Source organism: Mixophyes fleayi, chromosome 9 (assembly GCF_038048845.1).
Source record: "Mixophyes fleayi isolate aMixFle1 chromosome 9, aMixFle1.hap1, whole genome shotgun sequence".
Taxonomy (NCBI): Eukaryota; Metazoa; Chordata; class Amphibia; order Anura; family Limnodynastidae; genus Mixophyes; species Mixophyes fleayi.
Window position 1 is genome coordinate 127,735,541 of NC_134410.1, and position 17,502 is coordinate 127,753,042.

The 17,502-nt window shown below is 40.8% G+C and overlaps 1 protein-coding gene across 5 annotated transcripts in view; it reads right to left on the reverse strand.

Moving 5' to 3' along the window:
- TTLL11 (tubulin tyrosine ligase like 11) overlaps positions 1-17,502 on the reverse strand; it is a 125,227-nt gene that overhangs the window by 24,173 nt on the left and 83,552 nt on the right. The gene's annotated exons all lie outside the window — the stretch shown is intronic.

Below are 17,502 nucleotides of genomic sequence, written 5' to 3' on the forward strand. Positions count from 1 at the left end.
TGGATGTTTGTATAAAACAAAATCATTAAAAAAAACCCACAAAAGTAAATTCTCCACTTTTCTTGCAAACACAGAACTGATGTAAATCGGAAGAAAACAGCTCAGGTTATCTCAGACTCCAAATCTCTCTTTTCTTAAACAAAAACACCTACTTTATTCATGAACAGAGCGACCGCACACAAGACTGCAGGTAGGTGCATCATACAGGAATTCCATGAGCTGCAGTGCGTGGATACTGAGCAAATCTTCTGTGTATGTATGTATATATATATATGTATTTATATATATATATATATGGTGACGTATTATTATAGGGTAATAAGCCCTTTTGGGGGTTCAATTCTAAATCTGTCCCACCTCATGCCCCTAACTTGTTCCAAAATATGCCCTCAGACATCCTTGCATGCCACTCAGACATACCCACCATGCCACACAGAACCTTCCCATCTGCCACACAGACCCACCATGTGCCACTGTCCCCCACCTGCCACTCACACCTCCCCAACATGCCACTGACACCCCCCACATGCCACTTAGACCCCCCCCACATGCCACTCACACCTCCCCCACATGCCCTCCGACCTCCCTCATATGCCACTCATACGTTCCTCACACTTCCCCCACATGTACCCAATCACTAGCCTATCTTTAGCACAAATACCTTGCCCTACCTTTCCCTTCCCCTCTGACTGGTTGTGTAGCGTGACCTATCTGCATTGTGCAGAGGCGGTCACGTGACATGGGGGGGGGGGGGGGGGCTGCTCCCATTCAGTTTTATTCTTTGTTTTATTTAAAAAAAGCAAATAAGTCAGATCGGGAGCATAGAGATGCGCATTTATTTTATATACATACATACATATATAAAGCAAGGCTTTATCATACCTATGGGGCCCTCAACTGATAGGTGCAGGCATTTATATAATATGTGCCCTTGAATAAAAACAGACATTAGAATAACCTTTACTTTGTAGTGCTTCTGCCATCTACTGTACGTAACAAGTACATATTGTGCATTTAAGTTGCAAAATCTTATGTGGGCTGATTCAGTACAAAAGACACTATGACATCTCTCCAGTGGGCTCACACAAGTACCCTGGTCCCCTTCCTCTAAAGGGTGTTAGGCCTGGGATATTCTGCACTGATGCCGGACGCTTGTTCCTGGTTGAACACCTACAATGGACATCTATAATCATTATACCTCTTTCTGTAATTATTTCTTCTCTGTGTCAATATTTCTTGACTGTTCAGCTGAAGCTCAGTGTAAGTGAAAATTAAACATTCACTTTTAATAAATATGAAGTTATCACTTCATGGAAAGATCAGCTCTAAGGGGCATATTCAATTGTCGCCGTTTTCCGCGACGTTAAAACTACTACCGTTATTACGTAGCTGGATTTCAACTCGCGGCTCAGGGAGCTGCGAGCTGAAATCCAGCGAGAAAACTACCGTAATAACGGTTTTTACGCCGCAACATTATCTGCATTTCCTCCGACAATTGAATATGCCCTTAAAAGTGGCTTTAACTGTCGTACCTACACATTCAGGCAAATCTTACTTTCACCATATTAATTATTATTATTTCAATACTGAATGATTCAAATGTTTTTTTCCACTAACAAGACAGCAGAACCAAATATATCACAATCTTGGCCTGTAATCTGATCAATTAAGAGAGATGAATAAAAAATGTACATCTCTTTATTGTAAATACAGTACCAGCACCTGCCACTAGGGGGAGAGGAAACGGGGGTTTATGCTGATGGGGGTCTGTTGGATGGAACTGCCGAATGCAATGGGGTTAAATAGTTTATGCAGTTTGGCAAGAACAAACCGTAGTCTCTGTTAATCTCCAGGAATTTTGTTGCCAAACAGTTTATTAATTAATGTGATTATTCTCATAGAGGAAACTCTGAACATAAATAATTATTGTGTTCAATAATTCATGTTTAATATGAAAAGCAAGGATTAATATTGATGCATTATTTGTTCTTGGACTAACGCTAATACATTGAGGGGAGATATAAAGAATGACATTTAATAGGACAACGAAATCAATCGTTCTGCATATGTATCCCCCATCCAACCTACCTTCTGTATATGTATCCCCCATCCAACCTACCTTCTGTATATGTATCCCCCACATTCTAGCCATCCTATTCCGTCTGTATCCCCCAATCTGACCCATCCCCCGTCTGTATCCCCCCCCATTACATTCATCACATCTCCTGTCTATATCCCTCATTCTACCCATCATGTCGCATACTCAGTCTGTACTCTACACAATGTGTCCAGCTTAGTGAATATATGCTCTCAGTATTCTTTTCCTTTGTCCTTTCCATTTGCCCTTTATTTTGCTTTGTCAGCTAAGAACTGGTGCAGAAGAGAAGCAGAAAGGTGTTTGTTGTTTATATCTTTTCTGACTGAAGTTTTAATATAAGGGAAATGACAAACACCCATACATTACATAAATAATGCATTACTTTAATAAATACTGAAAGAATGAAACACTGCGTGTGCTACAAGGCAATAATTACTCAATATAATCCCTTTCCTCTCCACTGTAAAACCTTCTCCAGCAGATATATAGAAAATATATCACTGCAATAACACCGTCCAGCACGTGCAGGATAAGACGAACATAAATAACGTCATCATATATTCTACTTTACCTCAAACTTTGAACATATACATTATACATCTGTAAATGATACAGAGCAGACAGGGGAGGGATATATAATAAAGAGGCAGATTTATCCTACGGTGACATCACCATTATCTGTTGTGCTGTAAATGTCTTAATGCTCTGATTGGCTACAGGTTGGTATAGTCCAGTGACTGCTCAGATATTCTGTTGTTCTGATTGGCTACAGGTTCCCTGTGAATGCTCTGACACTCTGATTGGCTATATGTTAGTCTAGTCATGGGAATGTTCTAAGGCTCTGATTGGCTACAAGTTGGTCTAGTCTTGTGAATGTTCTAATGCTCTGATTGGCTTCAGGTTGATCTAGTCATATGAATATTCCAATGATTTGATTGTCTAAAAGTTAGTCTCACTCTGTGAATGTTCTAATGCTCCGATTGGCTACAGCTTGATCTAGTCCTGTGTTTGTTCTAATGCTCTGATTGGCTATAGGCTGATATAGTCATGTGAATGTTCTAGTCTCTGATTGCCTAAAAGTTGGTCTAGTCCTGTGAACAGTCTGGTGCTCTGTGATTGGCTACTGGTGGGTCCAACACTCCAAGAGCAGGTAAAATAAATTACTCTACATGTTTGATATACAGACCATCCTGGATAGCACTAAAGTCTGTCAGGAAGCTATAGCCATGTATTCAGTATAAGCTGCATGCGGACATGTACAGACCATAATTACAGTAATTATATACATATCTGGTCCTGCTCTACATTTTGTACAGTGAAATGTGAAGCCTTGAAATATTATTTTAAGGGTTTCAAATAACGTACATTTTGTTATCCACGTACAAAGAAATTTATGCTGTGGCATAAAAAAGATAACATATAAGAGTATCAATTTTCTTCTGCAGCGTTCGGTCCTGGAACTTAATACTGCATAATGGCAGTGTAATTTAATGAGCTTGGTAACTGTGGGAAAAGTCATATATCAAACAATGCTTCACTAAATTACATTTAGTACGCTCTACGTGAGGATATGCTATCGCATTGAAACATAAGTGCACTTTCCTCGCTGTACATTTTCTGTATGCAAAATTGTTCAATGTCAGCGACTAATTATTGCTTAAAGTGCTTAGATAAAATCATTTGTGAAAATCAGAAGTAGGATTTAGAAAATACACCATAGATGACTGTCCTCCGTCCACCCGCGTCTGTCACTGTCACAGAATGTACAACGGATATAAGAGCTAATCGCAGAAAATATAGGCACGGTTTTAAGCAGAATTTTAATGAGCGCTGTAGGGAACGCTGTTTGTACTTCTTATCTCTCGTACCTGGTGATTACGTTAATTTATACTTAATGAAAACAGATATTTCTAATCCCAAGACAAGTCTAACATCTGTCTGTGCCGGTGCTTTTCGGAGCCTTAAGCCGGTGATGATTGATGTAATGAGGCTGAGACAAGCGGAACGGACACCGTGAGGATATTTGCACAGAGGAAGAGCGACTCTTTATCCTTCTTGCTCGTATTTTTTGCGCTAGACAAATTCGGATATTTTATTTATCTGTCCCCTGCAAACTGTTCTTTTCTTTGGCATTTCCTAAATTACTGTGTGTGTCTGATCCCCTTCAGGTACAATCAGTATTGGAAATGTCATGGAAGTACAAAAGCAAATGAGTCATTGTTTTACTTTCTGCTCTCACAGAGCACAGAAGAGTCGGAGACATTATGGGCCCGATTCATTAAGGAAAGTAAAGCAAAAAAATGAGTATCTTTGTCCCTTGGCAAAACCATATTGCATTGGAGGGGGAGGTAAATTTAAAATGTGATGGCAGATTTATAGGTGGGGTAGGGCATGTCCTAGATCAACTTTAAATTTCAGTGTACAAATAAAGCTATCAAGTATATGTGTGCTACATGAAAAAACAGTCAGTATTTAACTTACGTGCAAAATAATAAACTAACTTGCACCCCTTGCATTGTAACATGGTTTTGTTCAGGAGAAAACTTACTCAATTGTTTGCCTTACTTTCCTTAATGAATCAGGCTCTCTGTTTGTGTGTGATAAGAACTTAAATCTATGTCAAGATATTTTTATTGAACTAGCTACAGAAAATGATGGGTATGAGAATACCGGATTTTGGTTGGTTCTCGTTGACTTATCAGTCGCAGACAGTTTTGGGACTAAAGCCAAAGATGCCAAAATGCAACATCCTGCAGCAGCGCCTTAACCATATTTTTGTTTTGGACAGACAGAAATTACTCAGAAAGGGTACGGGAGAGATACTAAGGGCTAGATTTACTAAACTGCGGGTTTTAAAAAGTGGGGAGGTTGCCTATAGCAACCAATCAGATTATAGCTGTCATTTTGTAGAATGCACTAAATAAATGATAACTAGAATCTGATTGGTTGCTATAGGCAACATCTCCACTTTTTCAAACCCGCAGTTTAGTAAATATCCCTCTAAGGGTAATTTATGAACTGCAGAAAAAGTAAAAACACGCCGATTCTGTTATTGCACAAGTGTGCCCAATTGTCTGCACATTCTGGGATGCATATTTCAAGGTCTTTGGAAACACCACATTAAGATGTTGTAAAGTAACAGAGGATTTCTGTCTAGGACGATATTATATGTATCGGAATTATCTTGCAATTAAGGCTCAAGTGCCCCTTTAACACTCTCTAATTCAATGGTACGTATCTCTATTTATATCTATACATATTTATAGCCATACATAAGGAATGGTTGTTGTAAGCTTCAAAAAAGCTTACCAATTGTAGTAATTCTTCCTTCATCTATTGTTCTAGCTTTTCTGTAACTAGTTCAACAAATGAGCGAGGAGACAGATTGAACAGCATTCTAATAGGGTAAAAAGAGAGCCGACTTGTGTTGCTGCAGCTATTGGGAGAAGATTAAAATAGGTTCTTACATCAGCTTTTCTATGTTTACCGCACACAGTCACCCAGACAAAATCTTATCTGACATTTTAAAGACAGACATAGATAGTAGATTTATGTGGGGGCAGCAGATACAATTTGATTTGCAATATCTAAGTGACTATAAAGTCTGCATAAACTGCTGTGCATTATATTAATAACGGTGCTTTGTGATGCGATCACATGCGTTAGATGTGTAGAAGCAGCGATCTGAGTGGGTTACTGTACTGTACTGAGTGGGTTACTGTACTGAGTGGGTTACTGTACTGTACTGAGTGGGTTACTGTACTGTACTGTACTGAGTGGGTTACTGTACTGTACTGAGTGGGTTACTGTACTGCGCGAGGGACCATGACCAAAGTATAAATATTATACATACATTTTAGACAATTTACAACTCCATATGGGTTTACAAATGACTGTGTTTACCACTGATCTCCATCATTTTCCTCTCATTTACAAGTATGACCTTATTCTCACTAGAAATAGATGCTGTTTACACCTTGTATTTATTTCGAGATGCAGAAAAGGTTTCTGACCTTCCTAGAAATACATATTACAGTAAGTGATATAGTTCCTCTGTTCACTGCTGAGCGCCATGAGAAACGTTATAATGAGCATTAGACGAGAACCTGGTGACTCCTCACGTTTATACCAGATGACTTATCTATTCAGTGTATATCAATGTGATCTGCTTTATTACAGCTTACATACAGATAGACTTGCAATGTGGCTCCCGACTGGTATCTGTTAGCGACATAGTAAACAGGCAGGTAAATCCCAGAAATGACTGATTGGATGGAACCCCGGACTGTCTAAGGCTGGGTATACACTACAGGAAAATTCTAAGGGGGGTATTCAATTGTTGCCGTTAACGCTCTCAAACGAGCGCTCTAAAAATATTAGCGTTAATACTGTAATTACTCGCTAAATTTCATCTCGCAGCTCCCTGAGCTCCCTGAGCTGCGAGATGAAATTCAGCGAGTAGACTACCGTATTAACGGTATTTACGCGCATATTACTGTATAAACTGTAATATTTTTCGAGCGCTCGTTTTTTTTTGTTTTAGCGCGTTAAAAGCAACAATTGAATACCCCCCTAAGGATGCAATATTTATAGCAATTTTACCAGCGACTAAAAAATAAAAAAAACAAAGTCCCGATCTTCAGTCCGATCACTGTGTACATACTATTAAGGTTTTACACAATTTACTGTCATAACCATCGGCAGCAAAGATCCTGACTCTGCACACCCCATAGAGATCTATGGACACTGCAGTCATGAGTACATACACACTGCAGAACTGGAACGCCATCCTTACATCATTGAACGAGATTATTCGCTCAATTTAAAAGTCTTGTTCAATGATACGATATGCTTTGTAACTATAATCATTCATTGTTGCAGTGTACACACTAATGTGATTCGGTCATTTACCATTTGATTGGCCCGATAATAGGCAGAAAACACTGGTCAGGATTAATGGTGTCCTCAATTCTAAGAAATACAGACCGGTATTTATCCATCATACAATACCATCAGGGAGGCGTCTGATTGGCTCCAAATTTATTCTGCAGCAGGACAAGGACCCCAAACATACAGCCAATGTCATTAAGAACTATCTTCTTCGTAAAGAAGAACAGAGGAGTCCTGGAAGTGATGATACGGCCCCACTGAGACTTGATCTCAACATCATCGAGCCTGACTGGGATTACATGAAGAGACGGAAGGATTTGAGCAAGCCTACATCCACAGAAGATCTGTGGCTAGATCTCCAAGATGTTTGAAACAACCTACCTGTCGAGTTCCTTCAAAAACTATGTGCAAGTGTACCTAGAAGGGTTGATACATTGATGCTGTTTTGAAGGCAAAGGGTGGTAACACCAAATATTGATATGATTTAGATTTCTCTTCTGTTCATTCACTTTGCATTTTTTTAATTGATACAAATAAAGTATTAACACTTATATTTTTGAAAGCATCCTTACTTTGCAGCATTTTTTCCACACCTGCTTAAAACTTTTGCACAGTATATATATCCACATAACTTCAGGGTGTTTGTGCAAAATGGCTACCGGGCTTTTCTCGGGATAGTCACTTTGTTTGTTGCAATTCTACAAGGAAGATAAATTCCTGAGTTTCCACTAAACCACCAAGCACTGGTTATTCCTTGTCAGATCGCTTCTCTAATAACCCCGCTTAGTAGCTACAAGCTGCCCTGGCCCAAACCAGAAAGGGATGACACAAGGCCAAGGGTAATGTGGACATTATCCAGACGCACTTCACATAGAGCCATTTCTAACTGTAAATGTAACAGTGTAAGTGTTCTGCTACAAGTGTTAGGACTGAGTGTGGGCTAGTTTGCTTGGACCCAATTGGTCGAGATTGCATAAGTTTATCCATCTGTAGAAAAGCAGGATGTCCAGGGAGAAAAGTTACAGCATAACGATGAAAAGTGGATGAAGTATCTAAGAAACTTCACAGGTCCAAAGTCTGGATCAGACCCTCAGATTGAGTCCTCTCCTCCTTTGAGCTGTAGAAAGATATTGATTGAACAGTTAAAGAGGACTCTATAAACTCCCTCCTCAAAATAAAGAGGTGGTCTGATAAGGTGAAGGAGGAGAGTTTTACTGAATCCGTAAGGACAACTTTGATATTTCCAATTTGGACCTGTAGACAAGCTCTGTTGTTCTTTTTATAAATTGATTGAGCAACTGCAAAATCTTTTCAAAATCTTTTTGGGATTACTCCAATGGCTGAGAATCCATTCCTTGCCTCTGTTAAGTATCTGTCCTTGTTCTGAATTTGGCCTGCAGTACCCCTGTGCCATCAGAGGTGTTGCTGTTGTACCTGGACAGTTTCTTCTTGCCTGCAGGGGGTTAACCCTCATCATCTGATCAGGATCGTGATCACCTGTGTCTGGCCTTTATTAGACTGCCTTTTCCAACAGGTTAGTGCCTGTTCGATTGTCTTGCTGTTGCTGGTCTCTGTAAAACTCCTGTTTGGATCCTGACTTCTTACTGGTATTTGACCCCTGCTTTGTTCCTACATTTTGCACCTCATTTTGTGACCCAGATCCTGGCTGCGTTTGACCTTGCTCCTACTTACTCTCTGGTATATTGTGGATCTGTAGGCTTAAGACCCCTGGCTTGCCTGATACTGCTTTTGCCTGTTTCTCCTGTGGATCACTCAGTGCCTTGTGCCTCCTGGCTAAACCTGGTAACCTTCACCATTTGGGCCTGATATCCAGTGTCTTCTGCTTCATCTGTCAAACCTGGTAATTCTGGTATCCTGCTTCATCTGTCAAACCTGGTAATTCTGGTATCCTGCTTCATCTGCCAAACCTGGTAATCCTGCTTCATCTGTCAGACCTGGTGTCATGCTTCATCTGTTATACCTGGACATCAGTGCTCCAGCTTCCCAGCAAACCTGCTTATCCTTACAAATCTGTCTTATTTATCCCACTGACTGCACCTAGTTATACCTGTGTGATAATTGTTAAATAATAAAGACATTCTGCTTTCACTACCACAGCTCTCGGTAGTATTCATACTGGGAATCCCTAACAGCCTCTGTGCAGAAAGTGTTAGTCATCCCACGTTGTCTCTGATCACTAGAGCAGAGTAACATAATGCTATGTCTTTAGAAAGACAGATTTAATGGATTATTTGCCTTTGATACTCCTAGGTTCAGAAGGTTCTCGTGTACGTGTTTTTCAATTAATTACTGTGTTGGGCCGTAATGACAGCCTCCATCTGGTCACTGCATATCGGATCACCTTCAAGAATCCAAGCTCCACACTGACATTCCGCAGTAATGTATCTGCTTTGCGGAATACTTTACTTGTATTTAATTGCTTCCTAACAAATTACACTCATTTAGAAAAAGTTTTGTTTTACATTGTTTCCCGTACAATTTCTATGGCTAAGGATGCCCGTACATACTGTCATTGTAGACTAAGTGGCCACAAAGATCAATAAGCAGAGTATTCAGGGCAATGTGTATGTAATCCTCAACTACTAGAACCGTTTGTTGAGATGTTCACCTTTAGCAGCTCCCTTTCTGAGGAACGAGATATGTTCCACAATACTCGGTTGCCCCTAGGACTTAAGCTTGGGTAGTAGTAGTTGTTGATTTACAATTGCCTGGTAGAGTGAACAGAACACGATAGGAGACAGAGAGCAACCTTGATGGTTTCATAAAATAAACCGAGAACAACATTTGCCTAGTGGAGTAGCAGGTAGTGGGCAACCAGGATATATTGACAGAACTCAGAGGCAGACAGGCAGAGGTTAACATGGACTGATCTGGCACTTGCCTGGTGAAATGAACAGCACATGGTAGCAGGTAGTAAGCAACCAGATAGTATAGTGTTGCAAACTGTCTGACAGACAGGGGTTAATGCAAATTACAGATAGGAGTAGAGAAGACATGGGTCAGGGCAGGTAGAGATATATATGCAGATCCACTTAACAAACCAAGAGTCAGGAGTGAAGAAGACAGCAGAATCCTTTAAACAATCCTGGTCAAACACTAATAACGAAACAGGTCAGGATACAAGGCACACTAGGTCAAGCAAAAACAATAACCAGCATAGGTATGCTGTCAGGTAGAGGCTTATAAAGACAGCAACACCAATCCGAAACTGCAGGATGATTAGCAGCATGGGTGTGGTAAGGGATTGCACAAATGAATTGTCAGACTGAGAGTTGAAGAAAGCTTGCAACTATTTACCTAGCAACCAGCTGAATCGGTGAACTGCAGGAATGATACTACATATGGTAGCCACAGTAATTGCACAGATGACAGATCAGACTAACAGAAGAGATCTTTAGTTATTAACACAGAGGTAACATATTACTGCAAAGCCAATCGGTATCTCAATGGGAATGTTCAGATGTCTGTGGAAGCTGGCGGAAACTGATAACGATTGCTACCTGTGAAACCAGTGCTTGTGCCACTTAGGAAGTAGACGGAACACCGAACAGTCACATCTGTCAAATTCAGTCACAAGTATGTGTAGCCAAACTGAACATAGATCCGGCTACATGGCAGGGCTGGTGCAAGAGTGGGAAAAGCATTTTGTCTTTTAAACGATGCATGCAGCATTTTCAAAGCTCTAGAGCCTCTTGTGAAACAAGAAAAATACATTTTTCCATTGGTTGCGGTATATCAATAGATATATCAATAGGTCATCAACCTCTATTTATAGTGCCGGGATTACGGTGTACAGTGCCCCTGGCAACTAGTAAAAGCAATAGAGGAAGTTCTTTTTCCATCTTACTTCACCTGTAACTACCAAATTACTGTAGCCCAATAATAAACTATTCTTGGATCACATAGGTGATTAAAATTATACTTTAATGTAGATACAAATGGTACATACAGTAGCTGAGCACCACATACTATTTCATCAATGAAGAAAGTGTGTACCAGCTTCATGTGAAAAGACAAATGGATTGTTGCAGGTCCGTGTATAAGGAGATACAGGGGAGATGGGATATTACTGTTTTCCATGTGCTCTATAGGAACCTGCAATAAACTAAGGTCTTATTTCTTTACACTTTCTTTTTTTGACAATATGACTGTGCAAAAGTGTCATCCTGCAGCCAAAATGCCGTTTTGTGACATACAAATTTTGTGCAAATCCCCTCCCCCATCACTTTTTTTTTTCGCTTCCCATAGAAATGCTTGGATTTGTGCCAAGATGGTGGTATCTGCATGGGGCATACATTCTGCTGGCTGATGGGAGGAGTCGAGAGGGTCAGGGGCTCATGGCTTCAACCTACACACTCAAGAAAGAAAATTTAATTTTCTCAGATAAGATTAGTTCAATAAGAGAAAGAGGTGGAGCACATTTTTAGGCATATCCCCTACTCTCATGATTAGCTATAAATGAGAAAACTGTGATATGTTGACATGAATAACGGGGGTGAGCTGAAGTGATAGTTTGATGTGACCCTTTTACTGTTTCCACCCAGATGTATTCACAGACTGAAGTAAAGCGGTGCTTCCACCTTGAAATGCTCTAGATGTACTTGCACACATTAGGATGAACTGCGAGTTTGCAGATTCTGTGGTTTATCTTTGTTAGCTATACCTGGATTCAGCAGCAGGCATGCGCTGACTTCAGCGGGGACTCCAATACACGGTACACAAGTAAATTGTTTAAATTGAGATATCCACCAAACGCATTGATTAATATTAATCCCCTTCTTCCCACCAAGTATCAGAATGACAGGGTTCTGATGGGTGCACATGTCACGGCCAATCAGGTCAATTCAGACTAAACTGCTCGCAAATCTCAGGGCACAAAATGACATCACCAACTTATGCTTGTTGGGACAGAGAGTAAATGCTGACCATGTATTAGGTCATTATCTGACCGCACTCATGGTGCCCTGTTGGACCAAGATGTTAGACCCCGAGTTCCAAAACAGCCCAATCTGACTAATTTTCCTAAACGACACAAGTGTAGACGCATTAAAACAAAACAGAAATGAATAAAGAAAATTGGAAAAGTTCGATCATGTAGTTTCATGCAATTTAAAAATGATAGTTTCCTTTAAGCGGTATGTGGAAATACAGAGGACGAACAATGTAATATGCCGAATATATTAATGCAAACTCATTGCCCTAAGAAACAATAAAATCCAGTGAGCAAGTTTTCAACATAGCTCTTCCTACCCAAATGATGATTAGGAGCACGGGAGACAAGCTGAGGCCCATATCTGAGAGTAACAACCGCTTATTGTCTCCTGTAAGAAGATTCACTGAACATGTGGCAGGTTCGGGATCACAGTACGGACAACCTATCTCTTTCATTTGAGCACTGTTTATCCAAACACTTTTCTGCTTGTAAACAACTAATTTGCCTGATTAAAACAGCGGCGCGGACAACAAGAAAGTCCTATGAAGGTGCTGTAAATGCTTTCTAATAAAAACAAACAGTTCTGGGACATAATCTCGCAGTTCTGTTTCACTCATCCCTGGTGGAATTACAAACATAACATGTAAAGTCGACATATAGCCATTTACACTGTACATGAGATCAGTGATATATTAACCACTGGGAGATTTTAATGATAAAATATTTTTTTACTACTGTGCACAGAGAGATATAATATTATGCTACAAAGAGTCATGTGGAATGTCTACAGCAGCTGAGGATTGTGGGTACATATGCAAATCGAAAGAAAATCGGTTGTTTTATAGGGACATTAATGGCATCTGTGATATGTTTATGGAACTTGTCAGCACAGAGGAGATAGACCGTGAGTTATATCCTTCAACCTAAAGGAAAGAAGGTTTTTTGAAAAGCTCCCTTATTAGACAATGCACACTGTGCCATGTAGGATTTTAAACAACAGGGGGACTGTAAAGGAATCATTAGAAGTATTCCTTATTATACATATAAAATTAATGCTAGTGAAAGGCGTGGGAAAGTAGTGCAAACAATTGTCAAACGGATATGTCTTGTTTTCACTCTCTGGAGACTAGTGTTACTTTTGGGGTTTTGGCGATAAAGGTGGATGGGACTTATTTTAACATGGATGGGGCTTATTTTAACAATTTTTATCCCCAAAGCGTCTTTTTATTAAGAGTAAGAATGCTGTGGTATGGACAGGTTACCTGTAAGGAGAGCATAAGAGATGTCTAGGTAAGATTCTAAATTTATGGATAACGGGGACACCAAAAAAAAAAAAAATAACAATGTCGCAAACGTTCTATATTAACCAATTACCTCAATGGTCAGATTAAGTTCTCTACAAACTGCGGTCTCCTGGTTCCTTGACCCATCACTTCCTCTAATGGAAATCTGCAGAATGGTTACATGGCTAACCCTACAGAGAGAGCTGCAAATGCTAATTTTCAAGCCATTTTAAAATAAGTTGCTGTGGATCAGAAACTTAACATTCTCTGGAGGATAGAAACAACTAATCCCACTAATATCATTAACAATTATTTCTTAGAACTAATTAAATATGAATCAGAGTACTAGCAAGAGAGAACAGAAAGCCATTCTCACTAAATCAGACATTGTACTGGATCATGGGTCATGTATATAACAGATACAATGTGATTGTAAAATATGTATAATTACGTCTAATATGCAGTTATTAGGGCATTTATCAGTATGTGTCACGAGCCGCGGCGGTATTCACAGCCGCCGCGGCTCGCTTCCAGTGCGCCCCAGCCATCACCATGATGACCGGGACGTCACTTCCTCCTAACTCCCGACCGTTGCCAACGGCCAGACGCTCTGCAGGGTAGCGCCGTGTCCCGGCAACAAGGGGAGAGCCGGGCACGTGCGCAGAGCACTTAATAGCCTGATGGCTATTAAGCTATAATTTATTAATCAGCCAGCCCCTGGGAATACTTACAGAGCTAGGCTCTGATTGGTCCACTTGTATATTTAAGGCAGTGAGGTCTACAGCCTCACTGCCGGTTGTAGCTTTTCTGCCACAGTTCTGCTGACCTGCTTTATCCTAGTACCTGCTTTTGTTCCTATCCCTGTCCCATGGACACTCTATTAGATTTCCCGTGTATGACTCCTTGCTTGGATTTGGACCCTGCCTGTTTGCTCGTGACCCTGACCTTCCTGCCTGTATCTGGACCTTGCTACTGTGCCTGTGACCCTTGACCTCGGCTTGTGTATTGGATTCCCTGTCTGCTGCCGGCCCTCGACCCTTGCCTGGACTTCACTCCGCTTTCCTGGGTTCTCCCTAGTCGGTACGCACTTCACGACCCTCTGCTAGTCTGCGGCCAAGTCTGTCCCCACCACTAGGGGCTCCAGTGAACACCTGACTGGCAGAGCAGACTCCGGGTTGTGCTGTGCCGGCTAGAGGGGTTCCTAACAGTATGAAGCAAATTTAAAAGTATTCTGATTGGCTCTTGGTTGGGCAATTAACAGCTCAGCGTCCCCTAAAGGTGATACTCCCCATTCCCCCTATAGGAGGAAATTTTTCCATCACATAAAGTATCTTGTTGTTTTTCAAGGGTAATCGGGTAATTCTGGATGATGGTGGCGTGTGTAAAAAAAAAAAGCAGCACAGACCAGGGTAAAAATAAAATATAAATAGTTGCAAAATATGGGTGTATTCTCCTTTTCTCCTCTGAGATCCCAAGTGTCGCTGTGCCATTGTTCTGGGAGTCCAAGTGTTGGGAGGGATTGTTCTAGGAGCCAAAGTGTCAGGGGGCATATTTCTGAGCTATTTTGCTTTTCCCTCAAGTGTCAATGTACTATTCTTGGATCCCAGTTGTTCTAGGACCCCGAAAGAGGTGATTTGCAATCAATGATGTCCCACCATCTGAAAAAATAATTATAGGTCACAGCCCACAGGGTCTGCACACAATGAGGTGCCCTTGATTCTGGAATGCAGGCTTAAATGTTTTGATCAAAATATGAAACAACACCTCACGTTTTCATTTTGCTAGATACACATAGATATGCAGTGTTAAGGATAATCACTGATAACAAGTGTCTTTTTGTTTTGTATACATACATGGGCATTTACAGCAGCTGGTACCATACATAATATGGGATATACTGAGTGCGGGCTTATTTTTTTTCTAGGCCCACAAGTTGCACAAGTATTTTTTTACCTAGAAGAAACTTTTTGTTATTATACTTATATGGGGTTAATATGAGCAGATAACATATCTATGCAACTAGGAGGTAGGGTTTTACAGGAACTTCTAGAAGGATTTAATGCATTTATTAATAAGAAACTGCCAGTAATGATTTGACTGAAGCAAACCATTGGTAAGAACGATAGAAGCGTTCCTAGAGTCAGAAGATTATTTTTAAAATGAACTGATCTGAAAAACAAAATTGAGTTTGGTGTATACTGGTTCTGAAATATTACGATCTGATACCAGGCGTGCTGTGTGCGCTGAGCATAAGAGTCTATAATAAAGTGATTTAACTACTCTCTTCCATTTGTTATATAAAATAATGAACAAATTCACATATTTATTACAGATGGAGCAATATCCGTCATTACATTTACTCCGCACTGGATGGCGCAGTCTTCCATCATCTGTATTTTTAGTTTTATGATCATTAGAATTAAATTCTGAAAATTGCGGATAATGTCCCTTAATCATTTAGTAAAAACACTGTGTACTGTAGAAACATACCTGAGTAATCCTGATAGGCATAGTTGAGTAATCTGAATGCAGAATATGCGTTTCATACAGACAATGTATCGGTAATAACTACTAATACAATACACATATTTAACAAGGAAAATGTCCTGACAAAAACTGCCCTTTATAGCATTGCGTTACCCCTCTGGCTAAAAATCAGGGAGAAATGAGAATCATTCAAGCCTGCACCATGTATAATTATCATTGCAAGGCGCCTAATTTATAACCGTCTCACCGACATTAATTAAATCATATTCTCCTCCTGATTGCGCTCATCATACACACTCATAGCCACGCCAGTAATGGATGTCACTGACGTGGGAGAGGAAGGAATCACTAATCCACAATGCCACCTGCATAGCAAACAGCTCCACATAGTAAAGTATATGGGATTGGTATTAAAATCCATTTAATTCCATAGACTAAACCACAACGTCTTGATGTAAAGTAGCTAAACAAGCTTACTTCCAATCTCTCATCTATGCTCAGGCTTCTAACCCCAAACGCCTCTTTAACACATTTAACTCTCTTCTGAATCCTCCTGCCCCAAATCCTCCAACTAACATCAGTGCACAGGATCTTGCTTCATATTTCAAGGACAAAATTGATAAGATCAGGCTTGAAATGGTATCTCCCTTGACAAGCAATCTGCTCAATTCCCTTGTAGCACCCTCTGACACTCTCTCTTCATTTGATCCCACAAATGAAGAAGTTTCTACTCTCTTCTCATCTTCCTACTCTACCTCCTGTCCTCTTGATCCCATTCCCTCACAAATTGGTATGTCCCTGTCTCCTGTGCTCATTCCCCCTGTAACTAAAATCTGTAATCTATCTCTTTCTACTGGTATTTTTCCATCACTTTTCAAACATGCAGTGATTACTCCCATTTTAAAAAAACAGAATTCTGACCCTAACTCTGTCATAAATTACCGGCCCATCTCCCAGCTCCCATGCCCCTCCAAGCTTCTCGAGAGAATTGCCTACACCCGCCTCACACACTTTCTTACAGCAAACAACCTATTGGATCCTCTTCAGTCAGGCTTTCGCTCTCAACACTGCACAGAGACTGCGCTGACCAAAGTTGTCAATGATTTGATCACAGCAAAAAATAATAACCAATACTCTCTTCTAATTCTCCTGGATCTCTCTGCTGCATTTGACACTGTTGACCACTCTCTCCTCATACAAACGCTACAATCCCTAGGTCTTGCAGGCACTGTCCTATCCTGGTTCTCATCCTACCTATCTAATCGCTCTTTCAGTGTTAATTTCTCTGGATCCACCTCTGCTCCACTTCCTTTATCAGTTGGAGTTCCACAAGGCTCAGTCCTAGGTCCTCTGCTATTCTCTATCTATACCGCTTCTCTTGGAAAACTAATAAGCTCCTTTGGATTTCAGTATCATCTCTATGCGGATGATACACAAATCTATCTATCCTCTTGTTACGAGCCGCGGCAGTGCCCAGCCGCCGCGACTCACTCACCCGCGTCCCGGCCGTCGCCATGGCGACCGGGACGTCATTTCCGGCCATAACCCGGCCGTTGCCGGGGCAACCAGCAGACGCTTCAGAGCTGCGTCCCGGCAATAGGAGGAAGCCGGGCGCAGCGATTCTACAGCCTGTGGGCTAATTAATAGGGGCAGATCATAGGAGGCAATTACAGGCATTAGCCTGCAACTGTGCAGGCCAGGGGCAAGCCCTGATTGGCTCTATTAGTGACTGCTCTATTAACCTGCAGGAGTGTGTTCAACCTGTGATTGGTTCAGCTGGGTATTTAAGG